At 46.2% G+C, this 20,938-nt stretch overlaps 1 long non-coding RNA gene across 1 annotated transcript; it reads right to left on the reverse strand.

The window, feature by feature from the left end:
* Positions 1-1,682: 1,682 nt before the first annotated feature.
* Positions 1,683-20,800, reverse strand: LOC123330456. Its single transcript, XR_006546419.1, has 4 exons — positions 20,542-20,800; positions 5,916-6,000; positions 5,096-5,165; positions 1,683-4,032 (listed from the first exon to the last, which is right to left on the reverse strand). It is a non-coding gene; the product is annotated as an uncharacterized LOC123330456 (long non-coding RNA).
* Positions 20,801-20,938: the final 138 nt, after the last annotated feature.

Consider the following 20,938-nt stretch of genomic DNA (forward strand, 5'->3'; position numbering starts at 1 on the left):
AGCAGTGTATGTATGTGAATCCAAACCTTCCAATTCACCCCACCCTCTCCTTCTGCCTTGGGTCCATACATTTGTTCTCTACGTCTGTGTTGCTATTTCTGCTTTGCAAATAGGTTCATCTGTACCATTTTTCTAGATTGCACATATATGCATTAATATGCAATATTTGTTTTTCTGACTTACCTCACTCTGTATGACAACCTCTAGATCCATCTGAGAACATATTGTATAGCACAGGGAACTCTACTCAATGCTCTGAGGTCACCTAAAGCAGAGGGAAATCCAAAAAAAGCAGGGATACGTGTAGACGCATGGCTGATTCACTTTTCAGTACAGCAGAAAGTAACACAACATTGTAAAGCAACAATACTCCGATAAAAAAAAATTTTTTTTAACTCATACCTCCAGTATCCAAGCTATGCCCCGAAGAGATCTGTTTGTATCAAAGGTATCTGAGACCTGGACCCTCAACTCCATTCTCCATTCCAAACACGCTGTTCTCGTACCACTCCCCAATCACTGGGTTGAACCAAATTTTATTTTGTTTTGTTTTATTTTTTTGGCCATGCTGTGTGGCTTACGGGATCTCAGTTTCCCCCACCAGGGATTCAACCCAGGCCCCAGCAGTGAAACCAGTGAGTCCTAACCACCAGACCTCCAGGGAACTTCCGGAACCAAAATTTTAAAACCTACAGTCACCCAGACAACAAAACAAGCAGTTGGTGACTTTAAGAAGTCAATTCTAGGAAAAGATACTCATCCCCAGTGTGTGGACCAAACTGGACTGGTCAGCTGGCTTTTCATATCTGTTCTGCTGTGACATCATGTGGCTGTCACCACCCCTGAGCCACATCATTGCAGAGGTTCACTCTGCCAGCTTCACACCCCACTGGTCTTTAAGGTCCTCAGAAACCCCAAGGCAAAACCCTTCCAAAGAATCCACCACTTAAGATACTACAGGACTTCCCTGCTGGTACAGTAGATAGGAATCTGCCTGCCAGTGTAGGGGAACACAGGTTTGATCCCTGGTCCGGCAAGATCCCATATGCCACAGAGCAATAAGGCCCATGCACCGCAACTAACTGAGCCTGTGTGCTGTGGCTACTGAAGCCCACACACCGAGAGCCCGCGCTCCACAAGAGAAGCCACCACAATGAGAAGCCCCCACAGTGAGAAGCCCATGCACGGCAACAGAGAGTAGCCCCTGCTGGCCACAACTAGAGAAAAAGGCCACAGGCAGCAACGAAGACCCAGGGCAACCAAAAGTAAATTAATACATAATTTAAAAAAAGGTACTACATTACCCACTTTCAAGGACTATGAAATATGTCTAGGTGTCTAGATCAGCACATTTTCTTAGAATCCTTTTCCATGTGATCAATCCAGTCGACCACACAGCCCACATTTTGAGGCCTCTGTAAAGGGCCAAAACTATGAAATCAGCTTTCCTCCAATGAATGCTTTGTCATCTGCCACCATCAGCAGAAATGAGCTACCCAGAGTGGCCTTGAACATGGAGTTTTCACAGGAGCACAACCCCAGGCACACAGGGCCGGCTCCTGGTGAGAAGGCACACCCTCCTTTGTCTCCAGAAGGAAGCATCACTAACAGACTTTGTTCCAGACGACCTTCTTCTTTGACTCTGGCCGTGAGATCTCTTGCGCTCCAGTGGTGATCCCACATGTATGAGGGAGATGGGGAAATAGGACAATATGCATGTATATGTGTGCCAAGAACCACCCCAAGTCCTGCTGAACCATACACTGGCTTTATGGAACATTCCAGAAGATTTTCAGAGAGAGTCTCACAAAAGCCAAGAGAGCTGTGAGCATCTTTGTTCTCTCACTGGAAGCTCAACTGTATATAAGGAAGAGCAAATGTTAAATCATTTAAAGAGAGCTATTTTTCATCGTTTCCAGGACATAAACGTGTTTCCGTGCATGTTATTGTAAAATAGTGTTTCTACTTACATCCTTATACATCTGTTGTGTTTACTCATCCTCTAGTTCTGACTTTTAGAAATAGCCATAAATCTATTTTTTAATCCCCTCTCCTGATGACTGATGATTATTCATCGCTAAAAGGGATGGAGAGAGAGGCCCATGTGAGGAGTGATCCACCCTCTGGAGTAAGCTCCACTTCCACAAGATAAACAGGGTCCGGGGAGATTCCTCTTCTGTCCTGGGTAGTTTATGCAAATGAAATCAGGAGTCGGTGGCAGCCCCAATAAATATGAATTACCCTCAGGTGGAAACCCCGACCACTTGTTACAGTCAGTTTCAGCAAGGAGGAGTCAATGGAGACATCTACACAAACAGTACAATTCATTCTTATACGTGTTCCTAATACAGAGATCACAAATGGCTTCGTGACAAGTCAGTCATCCCTGAGCGAAAGCCAACCAGATGGAGGGAGGAGGACGACAAGCCTCCACTTCTGGGCCCTGGGAAGAGGGGAGACGTTGTCAAAACCAATGCTTAGAGAGTTGTGCAAGCAAGGATAGCACAAGCTTGTGCTGCTGTAACAAACAACCCCCAAAGCTCACTAGCTTAACAGTGTTCCTTTCTTGCTTTCACAAAACACAGTGAGCTTATGGGAGACTCGTAGGACAGCTGTCTACATTCCATGGAACTCAGAGGTCCGGGCTGTATTGATCTTGTGGCTCCTACATTTTAACAGAGGCCTTGATGAGCAAAGGAAGTGAGCCATGGGTAGCCATACAAAGGGGCTTCGATGCTTTCGCCTGGCAGCAGCCCTTGGACCAGAATAAGGCATACTCTCTGTATTCACAAGGGAGCTGGGAAATTTGGGAGAACAGGAGAGCATGTTTGGTGAACACCCCCCATCTCTGCCAGTGGTGATAAACCATGCCACAGAGAGCCAATCACAGCAGAAGGAAGACAGTCCCCAAGCAAGACACACAACAAAGGATGTTTCGAGCACTTTCCTTAAAAACTTTTCTCCCTTTGTCTCCAACTCAACTGTGCTTTGTTTAACTGGATTCCTTAGGCTAAGTGGTCAACGAAATGTAATTTCCTCATCTGTAAAATGAGGGTAACCAGTGCCAACCTACTATAAAGATCTAAGGCTTTATGCATTTGTAAACCTCACTCGATTGGTGCACACATGTAGGTTAATAGAAAGAACAACCACAGCATTTCAACATGTTGGGCCATGCCCTGGTTTGATGGCTAGAACCATGACATCCAGAGTGGTCACCAAATGGTGATACCCAAACAGTTCTATCTGATGTCTAGCTGGTTGCTTTTAAAGCCACTTTTGCTTTTAAATCTGCCAAGGATTTACACTTCCCTATTTTCTACACTGCTTTCTTTTTTTTTAATTGATTAAATCTGGACTTTATTTATTTTTGACTGTGCTGCTTGGCATATGGGATCTAGTTCCCAAACCAGGGATCAAACACACACCCTCTGCATTGGAAGCGTGGGGTCTTAACCAATGGACCACCAGGGAAGTCCCTACTTCCCTATTTTTTGTATGCACAATCCTACCAAGTGTCAGAAGTTTTCTATTTCATGTGCTTGATCTCAGAACAGAATGCCTAGATTATTGGCTAGAGTTTTGTGGGGTTTATAATGAATTCCAAATATGTCCCAGGATATCTAGCAGGTTCTCAGATTTACAGTTAGCACAGAGTTAATCATGTCAGTTTTCCCACACTAGTAAGTTAATTCTAATGAGTATATTGGAGGCTTGTGGGTCCAGGTGTTTTTCCAGTGGTCTAATACTGATTTTCTTGGATTGTAGTTATATATTGCAAACTATACTTCTTAAAAGCTTCTTGACGTCTTCTCATCTCTGAGTCACATAAGAAATGACGGCTTGCAAACAAAACCAACTTGAGACTTGACAAAAGGAAAAAGATGAAGTGGAATCTCTTTTACTTCATCAGGTTCGGTGGAGATGGCAGAGCAGAAGAATCTTGACAATGAACTTCAGTTCCAATCTCAACTCTGCCTTTTGCTCAGTTGGCCTCGAGCAGATGGGATCCTCTCTTTTGGCTTCTGCTGCCTGGAAAGGAGGCCAGTACAAGGAGGATTCAATAAGACAATGTGCCCAATACTGGTGGCTTGGTGAGTGTTGAGTGTTCAGTGAGGTCTAGTCCTTTGCTAAACTTCTGTTGACTCCCTCATCACTGGGCACCCAAAGTGCAGTAAGACTCTGCCCATGTGGGTGTCAGGAGCATGTTGATTCAGGAAGTACGTGGGAATAGGCTTCTCTTTATAACGCTGTTGGTAAAATGTGGCCACTTATAGACAGGTGCTCATGAGATCTCCTTGTGGCTTGAGCTGGGACCCCCGAGAAGCCCCCAGTAATGGGGCCATCCAGCCATGGGTTCTCCTGATCAAACTCACAGGGCAAAGTCTAACCTTTGCCATTGCCACCTCCTCCAACATCACAGATTAGAATTCATATTGAAGTCATCCATCCATTCTCAGACTACACCAACCCACACCCAAGCTCAGCTTTCTTACCCAATCAATTGGTTATTTCAACCAAATTACCAAAGCACAAAGATAAAATCATCAGAAAAGCCAATTTGTCACTGAAAAATCTGGCCAGCAAGGCCTAGACTGTGCAAGCACTGTTGATATTGTACTTCTGTACTTTCCTAAACTAATTTAGCCTACTAATTTTCTATAATTACCTGAATGCTCTTAGCCTCCGCTGGTCAGATGAGTTCTGAGACACTTATATAACCAGCATTAAAAAGATGCATTTAGCAGCTCGGATTGTTAAAGTAACAAAGCCTATAGAATCTGGAGGTTATTGTATTCTCCCAAAAGTACTTAAATAATAGCCTAAAATCTGAAGAATTACTTTAATACTTCAATAAAAATAACCCAATTCAAAACATTTTCAAGGAAACAGAGTTCTTTGCTCTAGGCTACCAAGTAATGGCTGAGAGAAAGTATATAGCCTGTCACTTCTGATTAGAGAACTGTGCCTCTGTGCTTTGAATGAGGGGCATGTCTGGTAATAGGAAGTGCAGATATTAAAGTTAATAAAATAATGTGGAATACGATATATATGAAACTTGACCAAGTATAGCACAGAATATAACATACATTACCCTGTTCAGTCAACTCCTGTGGCCCGGCATCTAATGACAAGCTTAATTTCTGTTTCCAATGAGAGTACAGCTAAAAATACAATTTCCAGATTAGACAAATATTTTATCCGACCCCCTAACAAATGTAACCAGGAATGGCTGACATGTCTACACAGATGCCCGGCGACCATGAGAGGGAATTACTAGGATTGCAAACTGCTCAGCCTGAAAAGTCCATGAAACCTCATCATCTTTGAGGTCATTATAAATAATTAGTTGCAAACATGGCAATGTCAAAGCTTCACCCCTGGAAAAGGAGGACAGGGGCGCCTCCATTTCTCTCCTACCCTGAGAGGTTCCCGGCTCCCTCTCAGCACAATTAGGCCTCCCCAAACAGCTTAGCATCCAGGCCCTGCACACCCATTATTGCATCTTTAATCGAAAACCCCAACGCCAACCGTAATGGTTTGGTTTCTTGATCCATTAACCTTCAACTTGTATTTTCACTATTAAATAACCAGCTTGAGAACCTCCTAGAATTTTTTTTTCCCCAGTCACCTACATGAAACCATACGGTCCCCATGATGTGACCCTCTTAAGGGATTTAAAAGCAATTCAATGAGCTAATCTCGGTAAGCCTAGAATCAAAGTTCTTGTTTCCATATTTCACTTTCAAAATATTTAGAACTTTGACAGATATGACATTATGTTTTCATTAAAACAGCTGATTTCAAAATGCTGCACTGTGCAGAAACGCCATAAACAGTTTATGATGAACTGCCACGCTCTTAATTAAAACAATAAATCCAGCACACAATATTTGTGCAGCCTCCGGTCTGACCTTTGCCTCTTGCTATCCACCACCAAGCCGCGGCTGCGTTCCCAACGCCAGACGGGGAAGGTTTTAAAACATGATCTGAAAGGCACTAAAGATAAAATAAGAGAAAACGTACCATTAGTCTTCGCAGTTATGATTAATTCAGTTCATATTTTACAATCTGGTTATGGAGTAAAACTGCAGACTTTACATCAAGTATTTGCCATTCACTATACCTAATGTATAAAAATGCTTGATATTTTAGAAAATGGCACCAAGCTAATTCACCACAACCCCACGAAGGACAGAAATTGAAATCATAAACACAGAAAGTGATTAGCTATCCATCTGAACTGACGAGCAGAACTCACTCGTTGGATGGTCAGCCTCGGACGATAAATATGTCGATTGCAGCCCAGCCTCGCCACGCCACTCTTATCTCCCCGCCGCTAGATTTCAGATTAAAATATTCCCTTAAATCTCTCTTGCATCAGCTGCTGGAGCAGGCAGCAAGGGTGTTAATTACCAAGCGGGAATAACAGTAAATTTGTTGTACTGGCCCGGAGTCACCAAGTTAACCTGGGGCCCTGCCAGCTCCGGGGGTGGAAACTATTCCGAGCTGGGTCTCATGTGCACCCCTCATTAAGAGGGCAGCAGGTGGCTGGAAGAGTCCATTCCGCAGCCTCTGATCTGATGCACAGACAGACACCTAGCAACTACACTCTGGAAAAAACTGTGCCCCAGCCATGCAAGAAGCAGAGACTTCAAGCAAGAAGGGGAGGGCATAGCCTAGCTCCTTTGGGGACTAACCCCATGGTGTCTGCAGCAGACTGGTCCCCAGGCATTTCCCTTTGCACGTGAGCATCTGTGTCCAGGCCTTTCCTCTGGGCTCTGTCCCAGCTTCATCTTCCTGTCTTTGCAGTCCTCCATCATCACCCCCACATGCACATTCCCATGACAAGCACACGCACTCAGTACACAGCCCTGCTGACAGATGGAGACAGCAAAGCCTCAGAGGCTGGAGGACTGAAGAGTGACGATGAAAGGTGGGACACCCCCTTCAGGTCCTTGTTGGAACTGCAGGTAGAGCCTACCAGCGCTCCAGAAGATGGAGGAGGGGAAAGCAGTGCCTGCCGCAGGAGGTCATGCAAGCTCTCAGTCTGGGACTTGCATCCCTTCCACCCCCATTATGGAGAATGGAATGCCAGGTGGGTCACTGCCCACTGTGACAGCAAGACATAACTTAGCCAACCTGATTCTGGCCTTCGCTCATCTCTGCAGCCTCATCTTGCTTTGTCCCCTGCCCACTCCAGCCACCTTGCTTAACTCCAAGGGCCCCTCCCAGCCCATGCAGCTGTGAACTCACTACTTTTACCCATGCCCACGTCTTGGAGGGGACGGTGTACCTGCTCACCGGGCCTCCAAAGGCGGCCTCCAGGGAAGATGCCTCGCTAAGCCCCCAGTGCCTTCCTCCTGCCCTGCCCTAAAGGCATGCCTTGGCCCACGTTTAGTTGGGGGATTCTGTCCCAGGTTATCCTAGCAGAGAAAGCTCCTCCAGGAAGGCTGGGCTCTGGGGTCCCTGAGCACGATGCAGGTTTCCTGTGCCCCCCACCCCCCGCGTGAACCTCTCCAGGAGCCATCACTCACATCCTCACCTTTACAATCAAACATCATGGTTGGGGTACATTCCATTCATCTCTCTCTCATCACAGAGGGCTTCCCTGGTGGCTCAGATGGTAAAGAATCCACCTGCAATGAGGGAGACCTGGGTTCGATCCCTGGGTTGAGAAGATCCCCTGAAGAAAGGGATGGCTACCCACTCCAGTATTCTGGCTTGGAGAATTCCATGGACTGTATAGTCCATGGGGTTGCAAAGAGGCAGACACGACTGAGCAACTTTCACTTCACTTCATCACAGAAGGTGCCCCAACAGGAGTCAGAACCCCTGCCCCCACCAGCTGCCGCCATGCCCAGACCTTGGGACAGAAGGATCAACCCCAGACACCACACAACGGCGGTCCCCTCCACGTACCACACCGCCCAGTGGTGCAGCCCACCCCAGCTGATAGAGGTCGCATACACACGTCCTGTGGTCACATTTGGCCCCTGCCGCCATTTGTGAATCAGAGAAGGCGATGGCACCCCACTCCAGTACTCTTGCCTGGAAAATCCCATGGATGGAGGAGCCTGGTAGGCTGCAGTCCATGGGGTCGCGAAGAGTCAGACACGACTGAGCAACTTCACTTTCACTTTTCACTTTCATGCACTGGAGAAGGAAATGGCAACGCACTCCAGTGTTCTTGCCTGGAGAATCCCAGGGACGGGGGAGCCTGGTGGGCTGCCATCTATGGGGTTGCACAGAGTCAGACACGACTGAAGCGACTTAGCAGCAGCAGCAGCCATTTGTGAATACCACTGTTTTTCAGAAAACTAAGACCCAGAGGGCTGAGGGCTCCATCCTGAAGTTGCCCAGTCAGTGAATGGCCCCACAAACTTAAAAGCCTTTCCCTCTATCTTTGGGGCACTACTTACTCCTCCTGTAGGCAACATGTGAGACTCTCAAACTGAGACCCGTGGATATGTTGTCAAGAGTCCATACCTCCTTCTGGTAATTGTCAATATTTTTTTTTAGTATTTTCACATCAGTTAAAATCCATCTAAAAGACAGAATGAAAATATCCTAAAACAAACCATAATGGAAAAGAATATTTTAAAAAAGATTGTTTGTATATATGTATGTGTGCTTAGTCACTCAGTGGTATTCAACTCTGCAAACTCATGGACTGTGGCCCACCAGGCTCCTCTGTCCATGGGATTCTCCAGGCAAGAATACTGGAGTGGGTTGCCATTTCCTTCTCCAGGGGATCTTCCTGACCCAGGGATCAAAGCCAGGTCAGGCAAATTCTGTAACATCTGAGCCACCCATGTGTGTATGTGTGTGTGAGTGTGTGTGTGTGTATGTATATATATGTGTGTATGTGTGTGTATCTGAATCACTTTGCTATGTAGCAATAATTAACATGACATTGTAGTAATATGTCAACTATATTTCCATTTTTAAAAAAACAATGAATACAAACATATTCTGGATCACCTATCAACTATCAAATGATTTCCATCCCAAGTTTGTGTTTTCCATTGTTGGGATAGAAAGCACACTCTTCAAATCGGTAAAGACTAGGACTTCTCTGGTGGTCTAGTGGTTAAGAAAATGTGTGCCAACGCAGGGAGCATGAGTTTAATCCCTGGTCTGGGAAGATCCCATGTGTTGTGGGGCAACTGAGCCTATGCACCATGACTACTGAAACCCATGTGTTCTATAGCCCTTGCGCCACAACAGGAAAAGCCCCCACAATGAGAAGCCCAAGTATCACAACTAGAGAGTGTCCCCACTCACCACAGCTAGACAAAGCCCTCACAAAGCAACGAAGACCCAGTGCAGCCAAAAATAAATAAATAAATTTAAAAAAAAATCAGCAAAGACTAAAGAGCGGGGGCCAGAGTGAATGGGCCTGGGGGCTGAGGGAAGGCCAAGCAGAGTTACAGGATTCTGTTCATGGGAGTGTAAGCCCTGTGTTACTCCAGCCTCAGAGTGGGGAGGGGATGCGCGCCCTGGAAGGCTGACCTGGGATCCATCAGAAGAGTACAGGAGACAGCACATTACATGTCCATGGTTACCTCCACTGAGTCACCTCTGGGTCCACATGGAGTTCACCCAGGTGGACATCTGGGGTCTTCACCCTCTGTTCCTCTCTCTTCTCTCCTACACTCTTCGTCTCTTTTCATCCCTGCTCCTTCTCTCTAGATCAGTGGCCCCCAAACTTTTTGGCACCCAGGACTGGTTTTGGGGAAGACAATTTTTCCACGGGGTGGAGGGAGGATGGGGAGCGGCAGGATGGCTCAGGTGATAACGGCAATGATGGGGAATGGCAGATGGAGCTTTCCTCACTCACCTGCCACTCACCTCCTGTCCTGGGCCTGGAGGCTGGGGACCCCTGCTCTAGATTCACGTCCCTTGCTGGAGGGGCAGGGTCAAACCTTTAAGATTCTATATTGCTTTGAAATTTTAGCTATCTCAGATCCATCAGACTGTATCAATGGTATTTTCTTGTTAAACTTGACTGTCTTAGAGCTTCACTTTCACGTGTTGTTACGAAGTTATCTTCTCTTTGTTTGCTCTTCAGCAAAGAATGAGAGAGGTCAAGGAAGAAGGAGGCAAAGAAAGAATTTCCCATGCTGACACCGATGATGCTTCAAGTTAAACAAAGTGGTGGAAAAATTGAATCAGCAATGTCCCCACCCCACTCCCAAGATATGCAATCTTAACAATCTGGAAAGAACCTAGGTCATATATGTCAGTCCCAGAATCATGTTAAAAGCTGTGAATTCATTACAACAAAACAGCATCATCTTTTCCATTAAAAAATGTTTCATTTTCAAATGTATTGGTTTTATAATTTTGTTAGCTTCTAATTTGTAAATGAGACCTGGTGTTAGAGTTGTCTAAAAGCTATAAGCACAAGGAGTTTAAATCTACTTTTGTAAGATCTGTAGTCAAGAATATTACTATCTTTCTCCTTGAGTGGTTATAAAGATTAAATGAAATCGTGTAGGGACCATACTTAGCACAGTATGCCTCGCACATTGGAAGAATTCAATGTGTTATTAAATATTTTAATTGAAGTATCATTGATGCATAACATTATATAAATTACAGGCATACAATATAGTGACTCATAACTTTTAACTTTATATTCCATTTATAGTTATTATAAAATATTTGCTTTATTCCCCCTTGTTGTACAATATATCCTTGTGTTTACTTTATACCTACTAGTTTGTACCTCTTACTCCCCTACCCTATACTGCTCCTCCCACTGGCAACCATCATTCTCTTTTCTGTGAGTCTGCTTCCTCTTTGCTATATTCACCAGCTGTGATTTACAGACTTACACATATAAGGGACATCATATAGGATCTGTCTTTCTTTGTCTCACTTATTTCACTTAGCATAATGCTTTTGAACTGTGGTGTTGGAGAAGATTCTTGAGAGTCCCTTGGACAGCAAGGAGATCAAACCAGTGAATCCTAAAAGGAAATCAATCCTGAATAGTTATTGGAGGCACTGATGCTGAGGCTGAAGCTCCAATACTTTGGCCACCTGATACGAAGAGCCGACTCATTGGACAAGACCCTAATGCTGGGAAAGATTGAGGGCAGGAGGAGAAGGGGACGACAGAGGACAAGATGGTTAGACAGCATCACTGACTCAGTGGACATGAGTTTGAGCAAATTCCGGGAGGTGGTGAAGGACAGGGAAGCCTGGCACACTGCAGACTCATAGGGTCACAAAGAGTCTGACACAACTGAGCAACTGAACAACAACAACAATGCCTTCCAAGTCCATGTAGGTTTCTGCAAATACCAAAATGTCATTCTTTTTGATGGCTGAGTAGTATTCCATCATATATATACATTTTGCTTATCATTCATCTGTCGATAGACACTTTGGTTGTTTCCATATTTTAGCAACTGTAAGCAATGCTGCTATGAACATTGGGGTGCCTGTATCTTTTCAAATTAATGTTGTTTTTTGTTATTTTTTGTTTTTTTTCAAATTAGTATTTTTGGATTTTTCAGATATATATCCAATGGCAGAATTGCTGGATCATATGGTCGTTCTATTTTTACTTTTTTTGAGGAACATCTGTATTATTTTCCACAGTGGCTACATGAATTTACATTTCTACCTGTGGTGTATGAGGGACGGTTCCTTTTTCTCCATATAAGTATTATTAAATTTTGTTATCATTTTTAATAACTAATATTATAGCAAAAATAAATCAAGTTACTACTGATGGTTTGCAATATTTTTTTCTTAATAAGCTACATCAGTCAAGCTCTTTGTACCTTTGAAAACTCGTATGTTGAAGTTGTAACCTCCAGAACTTTAGAATGTGAATATTCAGAGAAGTGAAGTGAAAGTTGCTCAGTTGTGTCCAACTCTTTGCGACCCCATGGACTTTACAGCTCATGGAATTTTCCAGGCCAGAACACTGGAGTGGGTAGCCAATCCCTTCTCCAGGGGATCTTCCCAACCCAGAGACTGAACCCAGGTCTCCCTCATTGCAGGTGAATTCTTTACCAGCTGAGCCTCCAGGGAAACCCGAATATTTCAGGTTTAAAGAGCAAGGGCCTTTAAAGAGGTAATTAAGTTAAAATGAGCTCATTAGGGTAGGCTTTAATCCGATATGACTAGTGTTCTTATAAGAAGCGATTAGGACACAGACACACACTGAGGGAAGGCCACATGAGGACACAGAGAGAAGATGACCATATACAAGCCAAACAGAGAGGCCTCAGAAGAAACTAACCTTGCTGACACCTTGATCTTGGGCTTCCAGCCTCCAGAGTTGTGAGAAAATAAATTTCTGTGGTTTAAGCTCCTTAGGGCTTCTTTGGTGGCTCAGTGGTAAAGAATCCGCCTGCCAGTGCACGAGATGTGGGTTCAATCCCTGAGTCAGGAAATCCCCTGGAGAAGGAAATGACAACCCAATCCAGTGTTCTTGCCTGAGAAATCACATGGACAGAGGCACCTGGTGGGCTACAGTCCAAGAGTTGGACACGACTTAGCAACTAAACAACAATAATAACAAAGCTCCTCAGCCTGTGATATTTTATTATGACAACCCAAAGGAACTAATGGATGTTTAAACTCAGAAAATCAGGAATAGGCTTTTACTTCCCTGTGCTCTGCTGTGCTGTCCCTTCCACAAGAAAAATCCTGTCCAGTCAGGATGAAGAAGGTGGGGAAACAACAAATATGAGAGCTTGAGGTCACACCCCAGTTGCCATTCCCCTACTAGGCTTGCCCACCAGGCCATGAGATCATGAGCTAAGCCATGTCCTGTCCACCTGAGTCTCTCCTCAGTACCACTGTGGTCCCCCACCATCTGCACCAAGTTGGGCACTTCTTGGCAAGCATCTCACTGCCCTGTGCCTCCTAGCAGGGATGGGGGTGGGGAGCAGCATGGAGTAGGGCTGGGGGGTGGCCCCTGGGAGGATGCAGGTTCATGCAGGGTGTCCACCCCAGGCTCTGGAGTCCAAGGAGCAGCCTTTCATGCTCCTCACTTGCGGTCCATCCCTCCTAAGGGCATCCTGCCAGAGGGCCAGAGGCAGAGGCGGGACCACAGAGGCCCCCCAGGGCTCAGCTCAGCTTTTCAAGGGGACAAATGGACCATTTCATTTCCCAAAACAGCTTTCTAGGAACACTTCCCATCCAGGGCCATAAAAGAAGATTTCAAACCAAGAACTTTTACGAGTTTTTTTATCTGCCTGAGTGTCTATTGAGTTTTACACCCCTTCAGGGTATCTGTTGGCTGTAGGCAGAGTAGGAAAAGGCCTCTCATTAAATGCAGGAAGAAACAGTCAAAAAGGAGTTGGACTCTTCACTGTCCGGTTTTAAGGTAATTCTTCTAAAACCCCACGTTCACACCTGAGCTCCCATCTGAGAGCAGCCAGTGGACTGAAGATGGCGCCCTCTGGTGGTTGGTGGTGTTCGGAGTCCTAGCCTGGGGTCCAGTGGGGCCTGAAGCCCAAACCAAGGCCACGGGCTAGCTCGGCATAAAAGCTTCTTGAGGGCAAGCAGGGCCAGAGATGATGAGGGACACCTGAACTGCCAGACAGGAAGTGTCTAGGTCCCCGTGTCCACTGGATCTTGGAGGAGAGGGGCAGTCAGCTACACATGTGCCCAAGGAGACCTTCGGCCTCCCCGCATCTCACGACCCACCTCAGAGCATCCTATCCAGCTGGAAGGAATCTCACCACTACAGGGTTAGCCTGTGCATTAAAGGCAAACTGTGGGCTCCCAGGTCCCAGGTGAAGGAAGCAGGGGAAGGTTTAAAAGAGGCAAGAGCAGGCCAAGAGTCACCAGGCCTGCAGGGCCCCCATCAGCACCTGTCATAGCAAGGTATAGAGCGTGCTGTTGGTCACAGAGGCTTGAGAGCTCTTCCTCCAGCTCCAGTGCTACTGGCTAACTGCATCTACGCCTCAATATTTCCATCTGTACAATGGGAGATGCACAGATCTTGTTGCAAGAGTAAAGGACACACTGCACAGAATTTCGGAGCAGCAGCCGGGCCTGTGACAAGGCTTTCAATGTAAGCCATCATCATCTTTACCAAGATCATGGCTATTAGCTTCTTACCAACACTACAGAGGCTAGCCAATACAAACAACCTCCAGGAGACCCACAAGGGATTCAAACCTTTCCCACAGCCAAGGCTTTATTTTCCACCAACTTGTAAGGAAAGAGGTGGGGCAGAAACTTTGGCCTAGGATCAACCCCACCCCCAGGACACAAGCAGCAAAGAGACTGGGCCCTGTCTGTCTGTCTTACCTGTTTCTTCTCTTACTCTGAACACCTACTGCCCAGCTTCACCATCAGACAACCATGGATGCCAAGACAGCCAGAGCTGAGCTTGAGGAAAAGTTCGTGGCAACTAGGAAGGACACTGGCATCCCCATGTCTATTTCCATCTCGAGACGCAAAAATTCTCCAGACATCCTTCGATCTGCTGTGGAGGCAGTTCTCTGCCAGAATTGCACCCACCTCCACTGCTCCTCCAAGCTTCCATCCAGAGCCCCCCAGCAAACACAGGTTGCAACTTTAAAAGCATGAAAATCAGGAAACGGAACATTGCTAATTCTCACGGCAGCATTAACTCATTCGCTTGCACATATGGGGTATTTGGACCCCAGTAGGTCTTCTATATATATAACTTATTATACAGTAGGTGCAACTTGGAGAATTAATGTTGCTATAGGAACATTCGGATCAAGGCTGGCTTCCAGAGTGAAGAGAGAAAAAATAAGTTTTCCTCCACAGTGTACTTCTCTGTTTTGAGTTTTCAGAGAGGAAGAAGCAGTGTGATCGAGTCAAATGAGGCAAGGAGGGGCTTCCCCTCGTGGTTTGGGGAAGGTGAGAATTCCTGGAAGCATCTCACTGGGGAGGGGAGGGGCAGCTCAGAGCCCACATGACTGGGAGGACTTCAGAGAGAGGCCTGGGGGGCAGTGTGGGGTGGGGAGCGGGGCGAACGCCTGTTCCGGCCAGGAGCAAGACCCGTGCCAAAGCTGGGGCACTGCCTTATGGCAATTCCAGAAACTCCCCCCGAGGAAGGCTGAAAGCCCCGTAAACCCTCAAACATGAGGCACTCATCCCCCAACTCCCGGGGCCCTGTGTCCTATTTCTGCAGCTTTCCATCCTTCCCCAGGGAGAAGGTCAAGGGAAAGGGGAGCTCAAGAGTGAGCTTAGTGGTCTATATTGGTCCCTGGGTGGACACTGCAGGGACCCACCTCTGGCTGAACCATGCTAGAAATGTGTGTCAACCATGGTATGAGCCCTTGGATCTCTTGTTTGGACCTTGTGTGCACCTGCAAATCCTCCTCCAAAACTAAACTGTTAAAAATCTGAGCGTTTGACTCACCCATTAGAGGTTCTCCGGACTAGTAAATCAGGACATGCACTGAATCTCCTAAGTGCTCTGAAAACTGCAGTCCCCAACCTTTTTGGCACCAGAGACCGGTTTCGTGGAAGACAATTTTTCCACGGTCCCTAGGGGGTGGGGATGGTTTCAGTTTCACCCACTGCTCCCCTTCTGCTGGGCACCCTGGCTTATAACAGCCCACATACCAGTACCGTCCATGGCCCAGAGCTTGGGGGCCCCTACTCCAAAATGCGTAAGCCTACTATCTCCTTCAGGGACAGGCAGGGTTCTAAGTGTCCCTCCCCGCTACCTGTTCTACCCTATCCAGGGGTCTTAGCTGCCCAAAGCCACTGAGGCAGTCACAGCACAGCCAGAAATTCTACCCATGGTGAGGGCAGCCCCAAGACAGCCCAACACACACACCCAGGTTGACTGCATGACCCAATCGCGGCATCCGGCGACGTGCTGGGCACACAGAGGCAGCCAGAAATGTATTGACCGAAGGAGTGGATGCTGAACCCAACATGGCAGCAAAGCAAAGGATGAAGGAGGAAAGGCCAGCATTCCTATGCCACTTCCAACTCCATGCTCTCTGGGTGCCCACAGATAGTGCCAGGCACTAAATTCTGCCCAGAGGATACACAGACAAACAAGACATTACCTCTGCCCTCAAGATACTCAGAGTGCATCCAGGGGAGGGCGACAGAGAGGTGTGGAAATAAACAGCCAAGGACCATATCTTGCTTCTGGTCTCCCCAGGAACAACGCTTAGGCACCCCCAAATGACCAGGGGATGAACATAGAGAAGGTAGAATGGTAGGGACCTGCCCTAGGAGAAGCGTTAAGTGTTCAAAGGAGTCCAGAGTTGGGGAGATTCATTCCAGTCTAGGATAACATCCCACAGCCTGATGAAACCCTCCAAGTCCAACGGTGACTCAGGCTTTTCTTTCCATTAAGTATTTCAGACACGTTCCAAATACTCGGGCTGCCACTACCCTGAGCTGCTGGTTTGCATTTCATCTGAAGCTGTGTCTACTTTTAAATATATATATCTAAGAGTCAAACAGAATGTCTAAATGCGTCCATTCCAGTCCACTGCACTGTAAACTGTGTGCTGAACATCGCAACCGGGGGAGGCGGGCCGAGCCCTACAGACGGGGGCGAGGCTGGGGGAGCATCTCCACCCTCACGGCAGGCAGGCACCACAGGTATCAGCAAATTCTCCGCCCCACCCTCTCACATCTCCTACATGGTTAAAATAAAGGTGGGTTTGCGGCAGCCGTGAGTCAACAATTGGCCAAATGTTACATGACGGGCCAGCCAGGGAAAAAATGAGTAGTAACCAGCAGATATCAGTTATTCTAAACTGGGGATGGGCACAGGGTTACAGGTTATCTGTTTGTTTAATAGGCCTCCCAGGCATCTCTAAGGAAAGACTTTGTTCCAGAGCTCCCGGGTCCCACAGAGCACACTACACATGGTCGCTCTGCTCTGTGTTGAAAATGCTTCTCTTTGTTTCGCTCACTTTAACTCAAGTGTGATGTTTTTAATTCTGTCTGTGGTGTGATTTTGAAATTAAGCAGTTTGTGTGCTGACAGCGGGTGTTACAACTGGCCTATTCCCTTCCACCCCCACAAAGAGCCACGTCGGTGGGTGTGCAGCCTCAGAGGAGCTCATGATCGTCCCGGTTCCCACCTCCTCTCTCAGGTTGGGGGTGAGGGCACCGTGGAACCAAGATGTCAACCACCTCACACAGCCCTGGGTGCATCCTGGGGTGGCACGAGAAACACCCATAAAGCATTACCTCCAATTTCCAACACACCTTCAGGACACTGTTAGGGTTCAAGACAAGCTCTTTGCCATCCGAGACCTTACAGCACCTCACAGGTCAAACTACAGGTTCAGGCTAAGTGCCATGCCCCTAAAGCGTAGGAGGGTGTGTCCCCAGGATTTTACAAGTGAGACTTCTGGGCACATGGTAACCTCCAGAACCCTTTATATTCTTTACTCTTGTCCTTTTGTCTCAACACAGCCCTAGAGTGCTACTAGCCTGGTACCCTAGATGGGGAGAGGGGTGAAGCGAAGCAATTTCCCAGGGGGCTGGCATTTCCAGAATTTTGCTTAGTTCAGGGTGCAAAGAAATGGTCCCTAACACAGAAGTAAATTCAAGAAGGCGACCCCACAATGACCCAGTCACCACATGCACTTCCAAGCCTCATCTATATCAACCTGTTGTCCACAGCCAGGCCCCCCCCCCCACCCCACTCCCATCTCATCCTTAACCTTCCCCCAGGGCACAGCAGGTCCTAGCATTTGACAGCAACCAACAGAAATGATCCAATCCCCAAAATGTACACCCATGAAACCTCAGCCCTCTGGCCATCCTTGATGTCATCTAACTTGCATCAGAAGTTGCCAGAGCTGTTTTTCTTTAATTAGCTAATTTAGCTGCTGTGTTGGGTCTTAGCTGTGGCCCAACACAACGTGTGGGACGTGGCAGGCAGCACGTGGGCTCTCTAGCTGTGGTGCTCGGACTTAGTCACTCTGTGGCATGTGGGACCCTAGTTCTCTGACCAGGGATTGAACCCACATCCCCTGCACTGCAAGGCAGATTCTTAACCATGAGACCACCAGGGAAGACCCCAAAGCTGTTCTTTTTTCCTCTAGGTATTGGTATCTTGCTCATGAGTTAAACCATTTTGCATAACCTGACAGAAAGTGAAATTTCTAGAGTGACGTTTTTGAGTACGGAGTTTTCTAGAACTCAGGATCCATAAATAAGTCAACAGCTCATCTAAGTATCCAACTTCCCCTTCACATGAATGCAAGGTTGAGATGTCTGTAAAACAAAGATGATGCTGTTTGTTGCAAAGCTCAGTAAGTGGTTCACAAAGGTCCTTCATCCTACGAAACCTTTCACTGCCTCCCGGAGGTCTCACAGTGAAGTCCAACTGCCGCCGAGGCCCACAGTGCCGCCTGGTCCGTACCACACAGCAGCCGTGTAAGACCTGCCCCTCCACAGGCTGTCTTACTCCTCAAACACGCCAGGTCCCTCACTCCAAGGCTGGTCCCTGTGCCCACGCCTCTTGCTCTATCTGGCCAGCTCTTCCTCATTCTCTGCAAACGATGCTTTTCCAGGGAAGCAAGTCTTTTCAGACTCTGTCTCATCCTCTTAGAATCCCTACTCTTTTTCTTGAGACCATTTTTCACCAGGACAATTATAGAAGTACTTCTGAAATTATATTTTTACTTATCTGTCTAACTCCATATAAGCAAGAACGGTACATTCTTCTGTCTGCAGTGTCCCCCACCCTAAACAAGTGTGTGGGGCTTAGTAGGTCCTCAGGAAATACATATTTTTAACGCAGCATTGGTTCTCATTATTAAGGCAGGCATACAATTAAGCTTAAAAGTATATGAAATCGACACAATGGACCTTATCAAAAGTAAAAACTTGGGAGTGTGCAAATGCCACGTGATTAGGATAAAAAGAGAAGCTACCCAACTATGAGAAAAGAGTTGCAAATCACACATCCATCAGAGAACTAGCATCTAGAATATACAAAGAATCCTAAAAACTCAACAGTTAAAGAACACAAGCCAATTTGAAAATGAGCAAAAAAAAAAAAAAAATTAGCAGACATTATATGTGACAAATGTTACTGACGTCCCTTTGGGGCAATGACAAAGATTCTCTGTCATTCTCTGTCCATGTGATTTCCCAGGCAAGAATACTGGGAGATCTTCCTGACCCAGAGAAGGTGGATTCTTTACCACTGAGCCACCAGGGAAGCCCCCATTTACGTATACATGCTGAAAGACAAACGAAAATAAAGCACAGCATTAGTAATGGCTATCTCTGGCAAATGGGCTCTTAGGGGATTTTTCACTTCCTTCCTTTTCTCTTCTTTTATTTCCTTTGCTTTTTGAGTGTGTGTCTTCTATATATTCCAAATTTTCTACGAAGAACGTTGATACCCTTTTCAAACAGAAAATAAGACAGTGGTATTTTTTAAGTAGTTTTGAATCTGTGCTAAGATGCAGTGAATTCTGTGCAATGATAGGTTCTAGGGGACAAGCCCTGCCCTCTTGCCTCCAGCACCTTACAGCAATCTGGCAGTTTCCCAGACTACATGGCACCTTCAAGATCATTCCCATTAACCAGCATCATTTGGACTCATACTTACATAATACTCTTCTTAAACAGACTCTTCTTATTTAAAGGAATTTATTTAGAAGGAATCTTTGTCATTACCACAAAGGAAAGTTAGTATCATTTGTCACAATAAAACATAACTACAAAATAAATACCTTTTTAAAAAGTAGCTTTTTTTTTTTTTGCTGCAGCTGGATACTGTCCTGTGAATAATATTCTGAGTTCAAGGCCCGTCCTCTGTTTTGTTTTGTTTTTTTTTTTTTCATAAAAGAAGATTAGCAAACATGTGAGTTCAGGTATGAAAAACACTTTCACACCAAAGAAGAATTTCTCTTTGACATAATCAGAAACCTTGAAAATGGATTGAAGGAAAAATGATATGTGACTCAATATCAGTTATAGCCATGCCTCTGTAGCAACTTAAACATGTCACATGCCCTGAGCGGTACCCATCCTATTGCAGAGGGCACTGGGCTTCATGAAGGAGCCCAAACAAAGCCCTGGAGGAGTCTAGCCTCTGGAAGCACTTTGGGTTCTGAGCTGGCCCTTCCCAGATGTGGGACAGAGGAAGGGCAACAGCAGAGACCCAGAGCCTAAGGAGGGACCCTGACTGTTGTCAGGCCCTTGGAGGCTCAGCAGGTCACTCTTTGATCTCAGGGAGGGTTTTCTCCCACCCCGGGAGGAGCACCTCTCTCCAGGTAAGGTGTGAGATGTACTCTTCTGGGACACCAGACAGGAAGAACTGGAGTGAGTGATCTGCCGTCATGTTTGCATGGTTACAGAACTAGGAAAAATGATCTTTTCTGCTCAGAGCATTATCAAGTGAACTGCACCAGCTCCATTAGTGTTGAAGCATCCATATGAAATTATGGAACTCATGATGGCTTTGTCTGGGAAACTGCTCATTTCTGATCGGAAGTTCTATTACAAATGAATTTAATTCTAAACAGTGTTACCAACAGATCCAAATGATTTACATTTTAAGCAGTCTTCCTTCATTATCTCATACCTTGTCAGACAGCAAAAGATGGGTTTTATGAGCTTCTATGATGAGAAATGATGAATGTCTCCAAATGGGAATCTTTCCGTACTCCAGGTATTCTGTGGTGGGGTCACATCCCTCAGGCCTGCTTCCGTGGGCACACTTGAGAACTGAGATCAAAGACAGGGCGTGCAGAGATAGCATCCCAAACTTTCCTGAAGTTGGATCTAAACAAGGTAAATGTTTCCAGCTGGGGCATTGAACATCACGTGGTACCAAACTTTCCTTCCATCTAGAGAGAGAAAGGGAGAGGGGGGGGTTATCTACTAATAATGTTCCAAACTGTTACACAAGCTTGAACAATTATAGGAGAAATAACCTGGATTTTTTTCCCTATGCATTTTTTTTAACTGGAGGATAATTG

Source organism: Bubalus bubalis, chromosome 18 (genome assembly GCF_019923935.1).
Source record: "Bubalus bubalis isolate 160015118507 breed Murrah chromosome 18, NDDB_SH_1, whole genome shotgun sequence".
Classification (NCBI taxonomy): Eukaryota; Metazoa; Chordata; class Mammalia; order Artiodactyla; family Bovidae; genus Bubalus; species Bubalus bubalis.